The sequence below is a fragment of the Carettochelys insculpta genome, chromosome 2 (assembly GCF_033958435.1).
Source record: "Carettochelys insculpta isolate YL-2023 chromosome 2, ASM3395843v1, whole genome shotgun sequence".
NCBI lineage: Eukaryota > Metazoa > Chordata > Testudines > Carettochelyidae > Carettochelys > Carettochelys insculpta.
Genome location: NC_134138.1, coordinates 264,139,464 through 264,155,847, shown reverse-complemented (window position 1 = coordinate 264,155,847; position 16,384 = coordinate 264,139,464). Strand labels below are relative to the sequence as shown.

The window sequence follows — 16,384 nt, the reverse complement described above, 5'->3', positions numbered from 1 at the left end:
CTGTTACCATCTAACACAATGATATCTTGACACTAGTTACAGAGCTCTAATTCTTTAGCTGTGCAGAAAAAACGTCGGAGACCTAGCATGGGTGTATCTTACCCTCTCTGCGTCTCTCGATACCAGCGTAGCCAAGCTGGATCGGTCACTCAATTCCACGGAAAGACGAATACGAGGTTGGGCGTCCCCAGCTGTGGACCTCGGGAGGCAATCACCTGACCTGACCAGCAGGTAGTTGGTGGAATGCACTCAAAGTTAGCGTTCTGCTGGACCCACCTTTTATACCCCTCTTGGGTTACGTATTCTCTTTCTTATCTATGGTGCCAGATCATACTGGTCTGTCTTTGTGACGCCAGTTTGTTACAAGGGCATTTCTTACTTAGTTTGCACCTGTAAGACAAGAGATAAGCAATTTAGGAGTACAGGACATTCTTTTGTGTGGGCGGGGCACTCCCCCTTCTGGGGTGATTGTGTGTGTGTGCATCATATCGATCAATGCCAGCTGGGGTGATTTCTTGAGGGTCCCCCCCCCATCTCATGTTGACAGTCTGGCCTGTTAGCCTTCCATCTGTACTTTCTGCTTCTCAGGGTCACGATAAGCTAGCATATCTGGGCCTCAATGAGGGCATCAAAGACTGTGCTGTCAGCAGCCGTTTCCGTGCCCTGTGTGCTCCTCGGTGGGGGGGGCAGCAAGCAAGCTGGCTTGTAAGGGGGAGACTTTGTCTGGCTACACAGTGCTAGGAAATGGAAAAGCAATATCAAAAAGTCAGGAATATTTAGCCTGTCATGCAAGAGTACAGAGAAATGCTTTGTATCAATATAACAATCTCTTTCTCTGTAAATATTTTGGTTAGGAAATTAGATTTACAGCAAAAGGAGAATTAAAAAGGATAATGATAAAAATCTAACACAAAGATAGACCTTGCTTTGTTTGGGCAATATAATTCCATTTTTCGTTCTGATTTACTTCAACTCAAATACCTTTTTAAAAATGAACTGAACACACATACAGCGATTACTGTCCTTACAAAAATTAACAAACACTTTAAAGGTGATTGAAATTTAAAAAATAAAATAGAAATGAAGTAACTGTTCATGTTCTCCCAAATGGTTCATGGCCATGGGTGGCAAGTATTGGAGGCAAGAGGTGACAACGCCTTCCCTGGGTCTTAGTGCTTAATCTCTGCCCCCCTCTTCTAATCCATAGTCTAACCTTGGCAGGCTGATGAGTCTTCGTTCACAGTGGATCTATTAACTTGGAAGTGAAAAGGCTTCCAGCTGGCCAGACCTATTAGCATAACATTGAACCTGTGAAAGAGACATTAAGTGGAAATGAAGTCATGAACAGTCATGTACCAACCTGGAGCTATAAAATGTCAGTCTCTGAATTTACTGACAAAAACAGTTGTGTATTACCATAACATGTTTATGGGACCTTAGTTTAAAATTTGCTTTAAATATGTCATTAGTTTGTTGCTGAAAATTATAAAGTCCCACCTCTAAAAAAAAATTCTTGCATAGATGTTTACATGAACAGTTCGTGTATTTAGCATTGACCTTAAACGCTTGGCTCTTCAGACAGACGGTTTTTTATAATAAATTCTTCAAAAGACCACCCTTATCTAAATCTTAATATTAACTACTATAGTAATAAAAACTTGCTTCCAAAGTCTTCCTGTCCTTTCTGTCCGTGATCATTTTGCTTTCAACTCCCTATTGAAGAGCGCCCTTAGGCAATATACATACAAGATGCTAGACAAATGAGTTTTCCTTTCTTTCCATCTGACTTTTTGATGAAGTAGTTTTAAGAGAACCGTCCACCAAAATCAGTACCTTAGTAAGATATAAGCCGTGTCTACACGTGCACGCTACTTCGAAGTAGCGGCACTAACTTCGAAATAGCGCCCGTCACGGCTACACGCGCCGGGCGCTATTTCAAAGTTAACTTCGACGTTAGGCGGCGAGACGTCGAAGTCGCTAACCCCATGAGGAGATAGGAATAGTGCCCTACTTCGATGTTCAAAGTCGAAGTAGGGACCGTGTAGTCGTTGCACGTCCCGCAACTTCGAAATAGCGGGGTCCGCCATTGCGACCATCAGCTGAGGGGTTGAGAGATGCTCTCTCTCGAGCCCCTGCGGGCCTCTATGGTCACTGTGGGCAGCAGCCCTTAGCCCAGGGCTTCTGGCTGCTGCTGCGGCAGCTGGGGATCCATGCTGCAGGCACAGGGTCTGCAACCAGTTGTCAGCTCTGTGTATCTTGTGTTGTTTAGTGCAACTGTGTCTGGGAGGGACCCTTTAAGGGAGCGGCTTGCTGTTGAGTCCGCCCTGTGACTCTGTCTGCAGCTGTGCCTGGCACCCTTATTTCGATGTGTGCTACTTTGGCATGTAGACGTTCCCTCGCAGCGCCTATTTCGATGTGGTGCCGCGCAACGTCGAAGTTGAACATCGACGTTGCCAGCCCTGGAGGACGTGTAGATGTTACTCACTATTTCGATGTTGCTACATTGAAATAAGCTACTTCGATGTAGGCTTCACGTGTAGACGTAGCCATAAAGTCCTTTGTTATGTCTAAAGTCTTTGGAATCATATTTTAACACAAACATATGTTTAAATTTCATGAACACATCTGTTGTCTCACAAAATAAATTAGAGATCCATTTTTCTAAAACCAACAAACTTTGTTATGAAAGCAGAAAAGTGCTCTGACTAATTTAAAATAATATCTTTGTTTCTATAAAAACAAACAAAAAAAAACCCAATCCAGTAGCACTTTAAAGACTTACAAAATAATGTATTAGGTGATGAGCTTCGGTGGGACAGAACCAATTCCTCAGATCAGAGCCATACCAAAACAGACTCAGAGGCACAGAGAACCAAAAATAGTAATCAAGGTTTAAAGTGCTACTGGAATGCTTTTTTGTTTTGATAGTATATAGACTAGAATGGCTATCTCTCTGTTACTATCTTTGTTTCTGTGCATTAAATATACAGCAGTCTGGTATGATTAGTCCATGAAGGCTTAAAAATACATTTAAAATATAAAATCAGCTTAGTAATAGTGATTAAGAAAAAGTAAAACAGAGAGGCTGCATCATGTATTCCATGACATTTAATGTTGTATTCAGCAGGACAGCTGACTTGCTCTTGCTACTGACCGTCTTACTCTGACAAAGGGTGTGTGTGTGTGTGTGTGTGTGTGTGTGTGTGTGTACATATATATATAAACAGTTATAAGCCCAAATGTAGTGCTTTTAATTAAGTACGTTCTTCATGTCTAGTCTTCACAATCTGGCAGGCAGTGGAAAAATTGCTCCATTTTCTTCAGGAAAAAACCGGTAGGAGTGTGGGGGTTTTATTGTGTTTTGTTTTTTTTTTCCGAATGTCATTGGTTACCTTGGATGTTGAGAGTTGGGTGGAAGGGGGGAGCAGTGAGGGCAGAAGGAAGGGAAGAGGGAGACAGTGCAAAGGGGGAGGAGCCTGAGCAGAGTAGGGGCAGAGCTTGGGCAGAGAAGGGGTGGAGTATGGGCTGGCCCTGGGCTGGCAGCAGCAGCTTCACCCACTGCCCATGTTGATGGCAAAGGGATATTTAATGGAGAATTGATTGAAAATATACGTTTCTTATGTTTGTCAGAGAAAAGATCAAAGTGAAACCCTTATGGAGGAATCTTCTAGCCTGTAATAGGGATGAAATAAATGCAGTTTTATAGAAATGACTCTAAAAGCCTCGAGAACTTAAGAGAAAATTACATTTCTTCTGTTTTGGTGGGGAGAGCTAATGCTTCATAATTGCAGATGAGTTTTTATTTTAACTACAGTTTTGTCTGCCCCCATTCCTCTAAAATACATACTTGTTATCTGGGCCTGAAAATAGGCACATAGAAGCGATTGTGTATGTTTAAAATTCTATCGACAGAAAGTCGTTGAGGTTGGAACTCAACACAGGAAAGGCAAGACCAATCAGAAGACATTAGAAAGGCAAAGACTGAGAATTGTGAAGTGAAACTCATTCTTTTTGCTGGGCACTGCACAGATACAGAGGATATTTCTATGTTGCCACTGGAAGTGAGCCATCCAATCCTGGCAGACAGACTCATGCTAGCCCCACTCGAGCTAGCGTGTTAAAAATAGCAGTGTGAATGTTGCTGCTCCAGTGATGATACAAGCTAATGAGTCTTTGGCCCCCTGATTCAAGCTCTGGCAGCTACCCATACCACCACCTTCTCTACAACAACCACCATGCTATTTTTAGTGTGCTAGCTGGAGGCATGCTACCAGCTGCAATGTAGAGATACTTATAGGATCAAAGAGACCCTGCCTATGATAGTTTAAACCCAATTTTTTCTGATCCCCGACATCTTCCCCCCTTCCCACTACATCACTGAAATCAGAAAAATATATTTAATCCCTGGCTCTAGAACCTTAAGGCTGTGTCTACACATGCCCCAAACTTCGAAATGGCCATGCAAATGGCCATTTCGAAGTTTACTAATGAAGCGCTGAAATGCATATTCAGCGCTTCATTAGCATGCGGGCGGCAGCGGCGCTTCGAAATTGATGCGCCTTGCCGCCGCGCGGCGTGTCCAGACGGGGCTCCTTTTCGAAAGGGCCCTGCCTACTTCGAAGTCCCCTTATTCCCATGAGCTCACGGGAATAAGGGGACTTCGAAGTAGGTGGTGTCCTTTCGAAAAGGAGCCCCGTCTGGACGCGCCGTGCAGCGGCAAGGCGCGTCAATTTCGAAGCGCCGCTGCCGCCCGCATGCTAATGAAGCGCTGAATATGCATTTCAGCGCTTCATTAGTAAACTTCGAAATGGCCATTTGCATGGCCATTTCGAAGTTTGGGGCACGTGTAGACGTAGCCTAATTTTCACTATGTAAATAATAGTTAAATGCAAATGCTCTAACTCCAGTCTTAATGACACTCATGTACTCTTTTCTTTGAGTAATTTGACTAATTCCAGGGAACGTGTTAATCTGTGTTTATCTTGAACAAGTTTCTTTAGTCTTAGTAAGCTGCCTGCTAGCCTCTGTACTGATCAGAGATTATGTTAAAGCCAGTAATTAATGCTCCTCCTTGGATAGCTAATGTCCCTATTTTGGACATAGGATGTCTTTCTATTTTCTTCGCTCATGCTCACAGTGCAAAGAGTCTTATCTCAAGAAAATGAAAATGTTTCTTCATATAAAATGTACTACATCACGTGGAGCCTGAATCCTCAGACCTAATGGGTATGTCTGCATTGGCCCCAATTCTGCTCATAGGAATAAGGGGACTTCAAAGTAGGCGGGGTCCTTTCGAAAAGGAGCCCCGTTGGGACGAGCCAAAAGTAATGCCCTTAAAAATCATGTAACTGTTAATGTGGACCGACAAGATACTAAAATGCCTTCATCATAATTAGGGCCCTAATGAATTCACAGCTATGGAAAAGTGATACAGACCATGAAATCTGGCTTCTCAAAGTGAAATCTTGGAGTTTGTGTGGTTGCACCCTATATTATACAGAATTCCAGGGGTTGGGGAGACCACTGTTTCTCAAATTAGGCAGTTCTGACCCAAAAGGGAGCTGCAGGTGTGTTACAAGGACATTTTTGAGCAGGGAGTGCCCTAACATTTGCATTGCCTTCAGAGGTGGGTCACAGGAGGCTGGTGGCTGCTGACCTACAGTTCAGCTCTGAAGGCAGTGCCATACCATGCTCCCAACCATCAGCCACCTCTCTCTAGCAGCCACTGCCACAAGCAGAACAGAAGTAAAGGTAGCAGTAATACAACCTCCTCTAGAATAATTTTGTGACTCCCACACGACTTCTTTTAGGTCAGGACCCCCAAAAGTACACCACCATATTTCCAGTTTAAATAGCAGAAATAATTAAATGTACACTTTTTAAAATCCTATGACTGTCCGACTGACCAAAATGGACCATGAATTTGATTGGGCCCTAATCATAGCTGGATCTTCATTGCATGACACCACTGCAAGACAGGACATCAGTTGGGTGCCGTAATTGTACATTTCTTACCTGTTACATGTTTGTATTCATTTTACATTTTTTTTAAAGCTGGGCTTTGAGAGAGTTACAATATCTCTGTAATTATTTTTACGCTTAACTTTCTGACAGATAATCTACGTTAAAATGCAGTTAGGATTGAGAGTTTGTCTCTATAAATACAGTTAATCTGGTAGAGTTTTATAATGCCTTATCCTTTGAAAGTTCCTGTTCCAGACTTTATAACAGGCAGAGATGCTCACCTGGAAAATCCATGTCTGAGTGTACACTGAACCTGCTGCGTGTCAAGCAAAGCTTTGGGAGTTTAGTTAGTGCTTAAATATGTGTAAAAAAAAAGGCTCTGAACAAAAAATACTCATTGCTTATGCACTTCACTATCTGTTCTCAGTACACTGACTGCTGATGCTCCTCAGTAACCTGAAACATAACAAGTACAAAGCATAAATGTAGGCAGGAAATGCTCAGAATATTTTAAAGTTGCCCTTATGTATTTATCAGTAAAAATTTACACAGCACTCCTTCTCCAAGACACTCAGTCACTGCTAGCCTGGCTATTTCTTGTGGTACAACTTCAGTGTTCTGGAGGACAGGTGGCTCAGGAGCAAAAGAAGGTTTTTGTTTTGCTTGGCAGGTCTGCTCTGTATTAGAGTCAAGCAGCAGTTGGCAGATTGGATTAACATTCTCCTGGGTGCTAGATCTGGCACACAAGCTGTATGGTTAATGCCCATAGGTCATACTGACTCTGTACTGTATTTGTAAAGAAGAGCAGCCACTTTACCTGAGCTGCCTCACAAAGGGCTCTGCCCTGAAGCTAGTGGAAAGCTCTCATTCACATAGCAACCCCAGGATTGGACCAAAAAAGTAGGATTTGAAAACAAATCTTTTTTAAAAGGAAAAGTGTGATAATGAAATAACTGAGCAGGGCACTAGTTGTGCTGTAGTCATTCAGTATGTACAGCATTAGCATAGTTATCTTATAGTACAAGGGTCTTTCACATTAGTCTGGATAAAACTTCTTGTTCAATTTTCTCAGAAGAATAGCTGTGTTAGTCTGTAGGTTCCAATTAACAAGCAGTCCTGTGGCACCTTAGGCTAGGTCTACACAGCCGTGTTATTTTGAAATAGTCCATTCTGGAATAGCTATTCTGAAATAACTTATTCAAAATAGTACAGCTAAACACAAGAATACATTTTGAAATAGCGTGTCTGGACACATTGTGCCACTGGACACCATTGTGGCCTATTTGAAAATAGGTATTGTTAAGACATGGAATAGCACCTTTTCAAAATAGCTATTTTGAAACAGGAGTTATTCTTCCTGCAATGATGTTTACAAAATTCAAAATAATGCACCTGCTAGTTCAAATTTATTTTGAAATAGTGTGTGCGTACTGTAGATGCTTGCAAAGTTATTTCAGAATAATAGCTGTTATTTCAAAATAACTATACTGTGTAGACATAGCCTTAGAGACTAACACATGTATTAGGCCACTTTATATAGGGTATTCTTTTAACTTAGTTTAGAGGCATTTGATTTTGGAGCTGAGGAAGCTAGGCTCTAGTCCCAGCATGCTCAGTGTGTGATTGTTTGGGGGATTTACATAATGTTTTTGTCAGTTGCCTGCGGCATGGGGATTTATTACAGCGAGTTTAAGTTCTAGTCCCCAAAGCCTAGAATATCTCTTATCGAAGTGGCCCTGTGGCACAAATGTGTTTTCATTTCATGATAACATATCACCCTGGAAGTGTTTGTGCTCCAAGGGAACATACCAAGAGTGTAGGTAGCTGAGAAGAGCTGGCCATTTCTGGAAGCAGCTGTTTGAATAGTTCCAAGAACCCCTGGGCTTTGTGTGACAAGAAGATGCTGCCTATTTCTACTGTCCATATTCTGGGGATGTGCTCACAAGGAGAGGGTTGTTTTAGGCTGATGTTGCAAATTTTCAATGCCTTGCCATGTAAACCCAGAATCTTTGGTCTTAGATTCTAAGACTAAGTGGGCAGATTCTTTCTGCAGTTCCATTTCTCTTTCCTCTTCCTCCCTGACTCCATTCCCAGCACAAACCATTCCTCTCTGATCTACATTGTCCAAAAAGCTATGTTCTGGTTTTCCCAGTCCTTGGTAGACTCCCAAGCCAACCTCTGTTCACTAAACCTGGAATCTCTCCAGTGATGTCAATAGGGATGCTTCATGTTTACACTGGTGACTGAAATCTCAGTGTTTAATCGGGCGTCGTTCCACTGCCTCACCCATACCTGAGGCTCCGTCCTTCATTTTCTGCTGCTGTTAGGCATCAGCTACACAGGCTTAAGCAGACCAGCTTGAGTGGACTTGGCTGGGCTTCCTTCTTTCAACCCCCAGCACAAACACTGGTTAAGTGTCTTTTGCTGCCCTCCCTTTCCAGGTGTGTGGGAGGGGATGTAGGTGCCTTGCAGGGGCAGCTGTCCCCTCAGCAATGAGTAGCTAGTATGCAAGGATAAAGAGGGGGAGTTCATGTGTGTCACATCCCTGTGGGGATGTGTAACCTTTGGCAGTTGAATTCAAACCTGAAACCTCTGGAGCTTAGTGCATGAGCTGTTACAGTTTGAGCTAAGAGCCAGCTGGCTCTCAGTGGCTTCACGGGAGTCTCCTTCTTCTTCTCTGTGTAAGTGTTCTGGGGCCGCTACATGGGACAGTGAACCACACCCAGCAGGATGGGTGCACAGGATAGGCCACAATTGGCCCTATGCCTGTAAGTAGATAAAAATGTCCATCAGTTCTAGAGACACAGCCTCCAACTGCAGCTAAGTACCAAGCCCACTTGCACTCTTCCTGCTCTGTGAGAGCTTTTACTCACCTCCATGTCCTGGTACAGGATGTTCACAGCAGGCTTTCATTGTAAGAGTGGATAAATTGCATGCATTTATCCTTTGTTTATCTGTGTGATTATTGTGCAGTGGGACATAGGGAAATCTACCTGTCATATAATGGACTTAACAGTTGTGTCTGTTTATCACGTGAGCAGAGATCCAAGAGGTGCCTAACCTTGATTACAGTCTTCCTAATTGAGGATAGCTGAAAAGAATGCACCATGTTGCTTGAGGAAAGTAATGACAGGCAGACACAGAACGTCCATAGCCCAGTAGTTAGGGATATATTATTTGGGGAGAAAGCAAATAGGATGCTGTGATGGCTCTCACTTGGAGTAGGTGGGTAGGGAAGTGCTTCCTAGTAGACAGGGCTTTGTCCTGATACGCAAGGGGGTTGCTGGTAAAGGAGTCAGAGCCTGCCTCATGGCCAGGCTCTGCCCCAGACCCCTTTGAGCGCTATCAGTGCTTTGAAAGCTGAGGAGGCTTATGGTGCTGCACCCAGGCCATGTTCTGCTGCTGCCTGCTGTTGTACCAAGGTCCCCATCTGGGGTAAGGCCAGGTGAGGATTATCTGTTTGCCCCAAGGCAGCTTCTGGAAGCTGTGTAGAGCAAGGTTATTCTGCTTTCCCCTGGGTTGACAACTGCCTTCTTCTGTGGTATGGCCCAGTCTCCTGAGCCAGTACAGTCCAAGGGCTTTCCCATGCTGGGGTGGTCCAAATGGGAAGGGACTAGTCAAATCCAGCATTTATATGAGAGGAGAATGCTTCCTTTTCAGGTTGTCCCTGCCTTTGTGCAGTATTTAGGGAGAGATTCTGCCTTCCCTCAGTTCATCTCTCTTGGAGTTGTCAGTGGCAGGTCTGTCCAGTTTCCTCATCTGTCCCCAAATGAGCTGTTCCCCTGCCTTTTAATTCCTTCTCTAGTTGGCATATGTGCTACAGGTAAGTCCAGAGTTTTCCCTTAGCCCCTTGTTGTTCAGTGTGGAGTTTGTACACCCTCATCACAAGTGCAGAGAAAGCAAAATCCTTTTGTACAGAGCGAAAGGTGACACATCAGAGAGGCACCATAATAAATATGAAAAGTTAGAGAGGTGGAAAGAGAGCCTCCAATTACATAAAATTATGCATTGGCTTTCTCCTTGAAAATAACAGAGATTCTCTGAGTTTAGGACACAGGTATAATTGCATGAAGTCCACATTTTTGGAATGCAGCAACTGTAAGAAAGCATAGAGATTTACACAGTTGAACTGGATTTTGCAGGAGATGAAGGCTTATAGAACTCGTTACAGATAAAACAGTGATGGTGTTTTCGCTAATAATAAGTGGGGAGAGCATTACTTCATAATCTGTCATCATTTAGAGGAGAAGTTGAGAGTCATCTACAAAGCAGTAGGAAATCCCTCAACAGGAGGTTGCCAGTAAGCCATTCATATACAAAAGCATGAAGAACAAATGTAATTGTATTTTATGGATTCCAAAAGGTTAAAAGTTTAGCAGACCATTGCCATGGTTACGGTATCCAGTTTACAAAACTAGATCTATCCAACCTCTGACTATACAATAGCCGGTACAAAAATAGGACTTTCTTCACAACATTTGGTTAGTAAACAGCAAAATGCTCCAAATTATGCACTGACTAATCTCAGCCTATACGGTCCCATTAAAATCACTGGGATCACAGCGTGGTTTACAGTATAATTAATCACACAGTGAAAATTTAGCCTTTTGTGTTATCCTGGTACAAAGACACAGAAAAATTACCCAAAAGGGTGCACTGGTTTGTTCCACTTCTTTGAAGAATTTAATGAACAGGAACTGTAATGATGGTTTCTATTCAGAAAGATTTAAATCACCAGGCCGTAACAACCCAGTATTGCTTCTTGGTGATTGATTGACTCAGGAATGGATGTGACAACAGAAGAGTGAACTGGTTGTTACTGTGGGTCATCTGTTTTAATATGCATAATGCAAGCTGTATGAAGACAGTCTTAATAACAAGTAACATAGAAAAATGCAGCCTATCACAAATACCTGGATCTTATTTCCACACTGAACACAGTTTTCCTGTTGATCCCCTTAATAGATTACAGAGAGGGTCCCTTGCGCCCCCGCTCCCCGACCCTTGTACAGTTTTTCTCCGTCCTGGGGTTCTTAGTATTTCAGCTTCAGAACCTTTCCAGAGGCTTAAAGAGTGAAATGTCTGAAGGTATCTTTTATCCTGAGTCTCTTGCATCACAACGTGGGTTACTATTGCCAGTCTTTTAGAGCCCTCTTTGCAGTGGTATGTATAAATATTTAATTCTTGTAAAGTGTCACAGTCTCTTGTGTTTGGTCTGACACTGATATATTCATTTCTGCATTGTACAATTGCAATGAAGATAGGAAAAATGAACTATATAAACCTTCTGTTGACAAACTATTTTTAAGGAAATTAATGGAGGACTTTGTCGGCAGATCTAGGAGCTCTAGTTTCATACATCATCAGAGTTTATTTGTACAGCTTCTCCTGCAGAGTATTATAAGAATACAAATTGAACCTCTCTAAGCTGGAACTCTCTCATCCCACAACATACGTAATCCGGCATGATTTAGTTAGCCAGATGACCACTTGACCTGGGTGTGGCCAAGTTTTCTGCGGTCCGATAAAGTTTGTTTAGAGCCACAAGTCCTGGCTCTTAGTGTTCTGTGCTGTTATTTAGCTGTAATTTCCCGCTAAATGTTTTCTAAGAGCCCAGTACACAGTGAAAGTGTTGGTAATGTGCTAGATAATGTTGACCTCCCATAGTCCAGCAAATTCTCTCTTCCCGCACCAGTCAGGTCCTGAAGGTGCCGGACAACAGAGGTTCAACCACTGGTTTGGGTCTGGTGAAGATTCAGCAACAATTTATTCATTGGGGTTACTCTTCATTACAGTTGACAGAAATGTGGTGTTTTTCCCACAGAAAAACACTGCAGGGGTTAACCATTCAAAATATTTAAGACCAGATTTCCTGTGGACATTCATGATCGCGTGTTTCTGGTGAGTATTTAGAGTGTTCACACTAAGTATCTATCTTGAGCCTTTTCAGAATTTGACTGACTTTTTACAGTGTGATGAGCTTCCTGGTATTGCCGCCCTACTTCCAGTTTTGCTTGTTTTAAAAACCCAACTGTTCATCTGTCAAAGCCAAATCATGTCCCTTCAAGGAACTAGACTAACAACAAGAGAGGAACAGAAGATTCAGCTCTTATGCCCAGGTCCTGTTATGAATTCTGCACTGCTGCATAGGTCTGCTCACATGGCGTCAACTTCAAATAAAGCACAAAAAGGAAGAGTGTGGAGGGGGGGCGGTTTATTCCTGGATGTGTAAAACAAAAAAACAGAAGAAATAAATGAACAGCAATAGGACAAATTGTGAGACTGCCCAGGATGTAGGAACACCATGGGTTTATCTCAACTCCTTTTCATCCATTTGGGGATTAGGATTCTGATGGACTATTTGTGAAGCTCTGCAATGGGCAGAATCCTAAACTTGAGAACATTTTCTCTTACATTTTTTTCCCTCTGGTGATTGACATCCTTGGAAGAAAACCTTTGCTGAGTTCATCCCTGTCTTTTTTGTGCCAAGTCAGCCCAGCAATTCCCTTTTGGCTGTTCTTCTGTGTGCTTCCTTCCACTCCCATTTTTCCCACCCAGTCCAGTTTAGCCTCTCAAACTCTTGAGTTTCTCTGCACTTAAAAATCTCTTTGCCTAAGATGCTGCTAATTGCTGGGGTGTTGATCTCTTTGCCAGTATTCTGTAGTAACCACAGGAAAAAGCTCTAACTTCTGCCTTTCCCAATAATTGTTCTGGCTGTTTCCCTCCCCATTCCATGTGTTGCCTCCTCTCCATCTCCTTTTTGTGATCTTGACAGTGCTCAGGAAGAACACTTTTTCCTTTGAAAGCTTCTTTCAAAAGAAAGCATGTGTAGATGCTCCGTGGAGCCATTCTTTTGAAAGAGCAGTCCTCATGGTGCCAGAATTTTTTATCCCTGGCCCATTCTTTCAAAAGAGCATGGGCTGTGTGGACACTCTCTCTATGGAAAGAGTGGATTAATCTTTCAATCTGCTTTTTTGTGCATATATGCACTCTTTCAAAAGGAGGTTTTTGTGGAAGATATCTTCCAGAAGAACTTCTTTCAAAGGATCTCTGGAGTGTAGACGTAGCCTTAGTCTTTTGAAGGCATTTTCAAGAACAGTGCTCAATGTTCATGGAGCATTATAGAGTTAAATACATGTGTGAAGGGAATTATTTTGAGGACATGAAAAATCTTACAGGAAATCTCAGAAGTGCTTTCTAGCTTAGCTGTGCCAGGGTTTTACTGCATGGCCCCATCCAGCCTTTCTCCTTTACATCCAGGATTTGGTGTTCTCAGTCTTCCCCTTTGGGGAATCATAACAGCTTTATAACATTGTCAATAACACAGGTCCCTAGGTTTTATTTCAGTGTTATCTTCAGATTCACAGTGCAACTTTTCAAGTTTAAACTTTGTGACTTCTGTGGAGACCTCAGCAAATTTAATGGAATTAAAAGCTGGAGGGAAACACAACACTTATTACTGTGACATCTTCTCAAACGCATCCTGTTGAGCGTAAATACATGCAAACCTGTAGAAAAATTATTTGAACTCCTTAGCCTTCTCAGGTGTGTAGTCACAAGGTAGTTGTCTGAGCTACACGTGATTTTGTATATTTATCCAGTAAATCAGAGATGAAGAAATCTAATTCATATTAATGGGCTGTGATTCTGTCGGGCTCCCTGAAGGAGTTTGTGTCTGTAAAGAAGTGAATGAAAGGAGACAAAAGATGCTGATTGTCATCTGTAACTGATTAGATGTAGGTCCAGGGTCACACTCCAGGTTTTGGGAGACAGCTCTCACTGATGGCTGCTTCCCTCTTTTATTCACTGTCTTTCATGCACTAGCACAAGGCTGCAATCAATACAAAGAAGTTTCTGTGTTGGGACTTGGACTGAGCCGTCCGATGGATCTCATCTTCTGTGACACCATTGGTGAGTGACTAAACCAATCCTTGATCAGCAGAGCTGATGACAGATGTCACATAAAATGCAGGCATTGTACATTGTTTTTGGATCCTAGGCTATTCCTGTAGTGCCTGCATATGCTGACTTTCAAAGAAGCTAAGAGCCTGTACAGTGGTTTGCCACCAGGACAATCTGTCCTGAACTAGAATTTCCAGACCATTGGAAGATATGCCACATGACTTCATATTGGCCTTTAAGATGTCTTTATAGTGCATATACTGACCACTGATAGAGCGCTTTCCATGAGCAAGCTGGCGATAGAAGACCACCTTTGGTACCTGTGTATCATCCATCCTCATAACATGACTAATCCAGGGAAACTGTCTGTTCACAAACATTGCTTCCATGCCCTTGACACCACACATCTTAAGAACCTCCTTGTTAGGAGTTCTGGCCCACCAATTCATGTGGGCGATATGGAACTAGTTGAGTTACAAAATATGGCAGCAATATATTGTCCATGACTCTGAGCCATACAGCAGGATATTCAGGACAACTCCCTGATAAACTGCTGCCTTGGTAAGGAGTTTAATACCATGGCCATTCCACAGGTGTTTGGTCAATTTTCCTGAGGCAGCGTTGGCTTTGGCTAATCGAACAGATATGTCATGATCCAAGTTTATGCCAGAGGACAGTAAACTTCTGAGGTAGCACAACCTGTCAACAGCCTTAAGGACTGTACCAGCAGCAGTGATCACTGGAGCGTTTGGCTCTTATACCTCAGCCTGTTTGGAAACTTCTGTCTTCTTGAGGCTCACTGTGAGTCCAAAGAGGTGAACAAAGTAACAAAGTGATCAGAAAGCTCCTGTGAATCCTTCACTGAATGAACCAACATTGCACAGTCATCAGCAAACAGAAGGCAACAGACAGTTGTCGTAACCACTTTACTTGGAGCCTGTAGTTTCCAGAGATTGGAAATACTGCCATAGGTATGCCCATATTATGGGCAGTCCTTAACAGCAACTAACAGCATCATTGGAAAGCAGATGTTGAACAGGAGAGGAAACAGGACACATCCTTGTGTTGTACCATTTGATATTTCAAAAGGTGCTGATGTCTCTCCATTGTTTAGGACACAACCAAGCATGCCATCCATGAAAAGACTGAAGAATGCTGATAGATTTTTCAGGACAGGCAGTTCACCCAAGTATTTTCCATAATCCATGGAAATGCCTTGGTCAAGTCGATGAAGATCACATAGAGGTCCTGATGTTGCTGTGGCTCTCTACATTTCTCTTGTATCTGTCTGGCTCCATTGGGAACTCAGTAATCAGTGCATATAAGGGTTCCTTTCTCTGGATGTTCCACGGAAGAGGAGGATCTGTTAAAGCCATCTGTATCTGGCTGGCTCAAGCTGTAGCAACTCTTTGTATGAGATCTGGCAGTCTCCAGTTCAATCCCTGGTGGCTTAAGCAAGATGTTGGCCCTCATGCTTTCATTTTTCAAAGTTTCACAAAGTTTTTCTATTAATGTTTATCTATTTTGTCTTGTATACGATGAAACCTACGCTTTAGCTCTGACCTACCTGACTATGTCCCACTAATCAGTGTCTACAAAGTGAACAAAACAAGGAGCAGGGTAAAGACGGGAAGGGAAGCAGCTAGGTACTGCCTCCAGTTTTTAAAGTAATTTCTGCAGTTGCTTTTCCTCATTTTTGTAGCATTGTCTTGTACTTCGTGGTTCTAGCTGTGTCATTACAGTCAAGCAGATTTAAGTTAGTGTCTGATGATAGCAATAGGTCTGTGTGATACATACATAGCATCACTGAATTCTCTCCAGGTGTTACCTATTATGTTGCACAAAATTAGGGCTTCTATCACCCTTCAAGTTATCTGTATGGCTGTGGGAAGAGTCAGAAAATTTTGTGCAACATAATAGGTAACACCTGGAGAGAATTCAGTGATACTATGTATGTGTACAGGGCTGCTATTCAGAAGTTCCCTCTTTCTCAACATATAATGAAGTTCAAGTGCTTTAAGAGCTAAGCTGTGGGGCGGGTAAACGAGAAATTGAAATGAGTGGTATTCCACATGCCACTGGGTGGCTGTATGGGTGAATGTTGACTTTTTAGTGCACTTTATGTTAAAGCAATAAACCAGAATTTGAATGCATGGATACGTAAAGTCACATGAAACAGCAATGAAGGGTCCTGTGGCACCTTATAGACTAACAGAAAAGTTTTGATCATGAGCTTTCGTGAGCACAGACTCACTTCATCAGGCACATGACTGAATCTATATTTATATACTCACATTAGGAGCCTGACTTTCACATGTGCTGAGCACCCATTACTCCCACTGAGCAATCAGAAATCCCTTGGACAAATCAGTCCTCACTTACAATCAGTCCATCACTCTTTTAACCATTAAAATTAATAATATTTTTTCCTTCTCAAAGGGCTTACTCCTCTAATGGAAGGAGTGCCCTCACCTCCCAGAACAGTCAGTGGGAATGAAAGATGGTATGCAGCATCTCT

At 42.6% G+C, this 16,384-nt stretch overlaps 1 protein-coding gene across 2 annotated transcripts in view; it reads left to right on the top strand.

Moving 5' to 3' along the window:
* DPP6 (dipeptidyl peptidase like 6) overlaps positions 1 to 16,384 on the top strand; it is a 612,774-nt gene that overhangs the window by 402,311 nt on the left and 194,079 nt on the right. The window lies entirely within an intron of this gene.